We start from the raw sequence: 3,434 nt of genomic DNA on the forward strand, positions 1-3,434 counted from the left end.
GAAATAAAAATATATTTTAAAATCAACATAATTAAGGATTAGATTAGATTCCATTCTTGGAACACTGTCTCGAGGCCTTTTTTTTTCGATGGTACCTGACTTTGAAATTACATGTATTACCAAAATAAAGTGGACTAACATTCATAATTAACATTTTCCTTTTATTTTATTTCTAGATAAAAGGATGGCTTCCTCAATTTTAAGACAAGGACAGCATTACCTGGAATGCGATATTTGTCAAAGTCCTGTCATCTTTACGTGCAAAAAATGCGCCGTTAAATTATGCAGCGAATGTGTAGGACGTCACATGCTTATCAAGTCCGAAATTGGTCATGATGTTATAAAATACAACGAACAAAACAAACCTGAAGGTGGAGAATGCCTGACCCACCCCCAGCAACAGTGTAGCGCCTTCTGCAAGACATGCGATATTCCTATCTGTGTCGTATGCATTTCAATCAAACATAAGACGCATAATATTTGTGAATTATCCGAGAAAGCTGACTTATTATCCGATTTTGTCACGACAGAAAATGAGCGGCTGCAATCAATGAGATCCGAATTGGAGAAAATTCTCGATCACATAAGTAAGCGATCAGTAGCACTTCCAGATGTCTACAAACAGACAAAAGATAACATTTCATCCCATGCTAGAGAGTGGCACCAGGAGATTGATAAAGCAGAGAAAACATTACACAAAGATCTTGATGAATTACAAGAAAAGCATGCAGGAGTATTGTTAAAGCAGAAAAAAGATTTCGAAGAAATATTGAAGCAATTAAAAAATCTTAAACAAACAGTATTCGGCCTGGCAAAATCCAAAGACGTTTCTGGTTTAATGGAATTAAAGCATGAACTTGAAAATCTACAGGTGCCAACCTTCATAGAAGAAACACGACCGGCATTCTTCCATCCTTTGAAGTTTAATGAGAGCTATACAACATCGTACTTTGGTTACATAGAGCCACTAGAGTCACACAAACTGTCAATTGACGTTCTTATACAACAAGATCAAACCCCTTCATCACGACAAGCTCTAGATGTACCTACAGTTCTGTCTTCCTTTGATACAGAGTTTCCAGCAGGAAGTAAACAACAGCCGTCTGTATGACATGGTTCCCCTCGGTGACGACAGAGTGTGGACAGGAGGTAACAGTAAGGAGCTGAAGCTGTTTGATCTCCAGGGACGTCTCCGCGACACTGTCTCCATAACTGATACTGGTCTGTACCTGGCACTTCATGACGGACACGTGGTGTACACCGATGGAAATGACAATACCGTGAAGAAGGTTATAAACGGTGAAGTAGACACGTTGTTCAGTACCGGGGAGTGGGAACCTCAAGGTATCACCTGTACCGCGGCACGTGACTTCCTGATCTGTCTCCGGACAACAGATGAAACAGAGTCCAAGGTCGTAAGATACAGCAGTTCCGGTGACGTGCTGCAGGTAATCCAGTACGACTCCCAGTACCAGCCTCTGTTTAAGGATGCAGTTTACGTGGTGGAGAATGGTAACGGCGACATTTGTGTAGCTGACTGGGATAAAAAAGCCGTCACAGTCGTTGACAAGTTCGGGATATTCAGGTTCTCCTACACAGGGAACAAAGCATCAAAGGAGAAATTTGACGTCAGTTCCCTTACCACAGACAGCATACATCACATCATCATCACGGACTTTGATGGTAACAAGATTCACATGCTGGACAGGGACGGCCGATTCCTGAGGTACATCATTCCTGATCAGGGGATACGGAGACCACGGGCCGTGTGTGTCGTTAGGGAGGGGGAGTTAATGGTCGGGGAGAGTTTGACGGGAATGATCAAAAGAATAAAATACCTACAATGAGGAGGGGGTTCAATGACAATATGTATACTTATGTGTGATACTAGTTCTATATTCAAATACTTGTATCTTAATTAATTGAAAATAATTGCTTTTACAAACAAGTACATGTATCGACGTAGCAGTTATCCAGATATTCTAATTCTTAATGCTATTTTTTGATATTTCAATCATCTCTATAACTCTGGGCATAAACAAATTTTTATTACGATTTAGTTAAACAAAAATTATATGATTTTTTTTTTAGAACGCTCTAATAATAGAATCAATTATAATCAATTAACATGATTAACAAAATACCAAATGATATAGAACCTAGAATAAACCCGTTGTGTACAATGCAATGATAAAGAATTGAGTTACCTTGTGAATAACAGTTTATTGTAATTTGAAGTTCAAATATGCTTTTTGTGTGTTTGTTATTAACTGAAATTCCTTATTCTCGTATGTTCAGATTTGCATTTTGTGTGTTTGAGAATAAATGAAATTTTTGAGATTTTCGTTTTGATTGGTTACTAGAAAGGCAGTACAAAAGATGCTTATCGCCAGAGAATTTTATATTTTTTATAGATGGGTGTTTTCTGCCTGTATATGATTTTGTGACTTTTTATTCTGACTAGTTCATAGTCTAAATATCGCCAGCGTGGCGCAGTGGTAATAGCGTTTGCTCAAGGGTCGAAGTAAGAAGTTGATCCTTAAGTCGCAGTTCTGAATCCAACTGTGAGACGTGGAGACCGGTCCTTCGGAGGAGACCGTATAAATAGAGATCCCGTGTTGCAGTAGTTGCTGTAGGAAAAAGATCCCTGCGTGCTCAATGGTTATGACTGCCGTGTATGAAACAAAATTTGCAGCTCTCAACTGGCAAGCGGATGTGAGTGAAACATTATCGCGAGGGACGTTAACAACAATCAATCAATCGATCAGTCATAGTATAAATACCTTTTTCAATAGAAATAATTGAACAATCGTATATGGTTAAGATAGTTCATGAAAAGGATTATGTTTTACTGTAAAAAAAATATGATACCAGAGCAAAATTATTTTTATGACACCCCTAGTACTTTGTTGAAACATTTGCAGATCGACCCTTAATGAAATACAAAATTGAACACTCCTGGCCTGGGGGCCATAAAACTTAGACGATCTCACTTTTGATCTCAGTCTTACTTTTTCTACCATATATTCCTTAAATAAAAGTGAGACTGAGATCAAAAATGAGCTCATCTAAGTTTTATGGCCCCCAGGCCTGATACTATAGTGACAGAAACGGTAATAAATTCATATTTGCAGTGGTAACAAACATGTGTTCCATGTCAAAAATAGAGGGATGCGTAAGTAAATCGAGGAAAAGGGGGGGGGGGGGGTGACAATATGAAAACAATCAGTTAAACGTTGAAAAATTCTAATATTAAGTTGTACTTTCATCAAAAGTAGTTTCCGCGGGAATTGACTGACAAATTTATTGCAACTATGTCATGTATTTTTTCCCCTAAAACGTTACCGCAGTCAAACATCTCTACCTAAAAAAAACCTTCTTGACAAGCAAAAGGGGATCTTTCCACATCGCGAAAAAATCTTTTCTTGGTGATG

The 3,434-nt window shown here is 38.3% G+C and overlaps 1 pseudogene; it reads left to right on the plus strand.

Moving 5' to 3' along the window:
• Positions 1-146: 146 nt before the first annotated feature.
• Positions 147-2,340, plus strand: LOC134247158 (uncharacterized; annotated as a pseudogene).
• Positions 2,341-3,434: the final 1,094 nt, after the last annotated feature.

The sequence above is a fragment of the Saccostrea cucullata genome, unplaced genomic scaffold (assembly GCF_032062105.1).
Source record: "Saccostrea cucullata isolate Sc308-1 unplaced genomic scaffold, CSIRO_AGI_Scuc_v1 ctg103, whole genome shotgun sequence".
Classification (NCBI taxonomy): domain Eukaryota; kingdom Metazoa; phylum Mollusca; class Bivalvia; order Ostreida; family Ostreidae; genus Saccostrea; species Saccostrea cuccullata.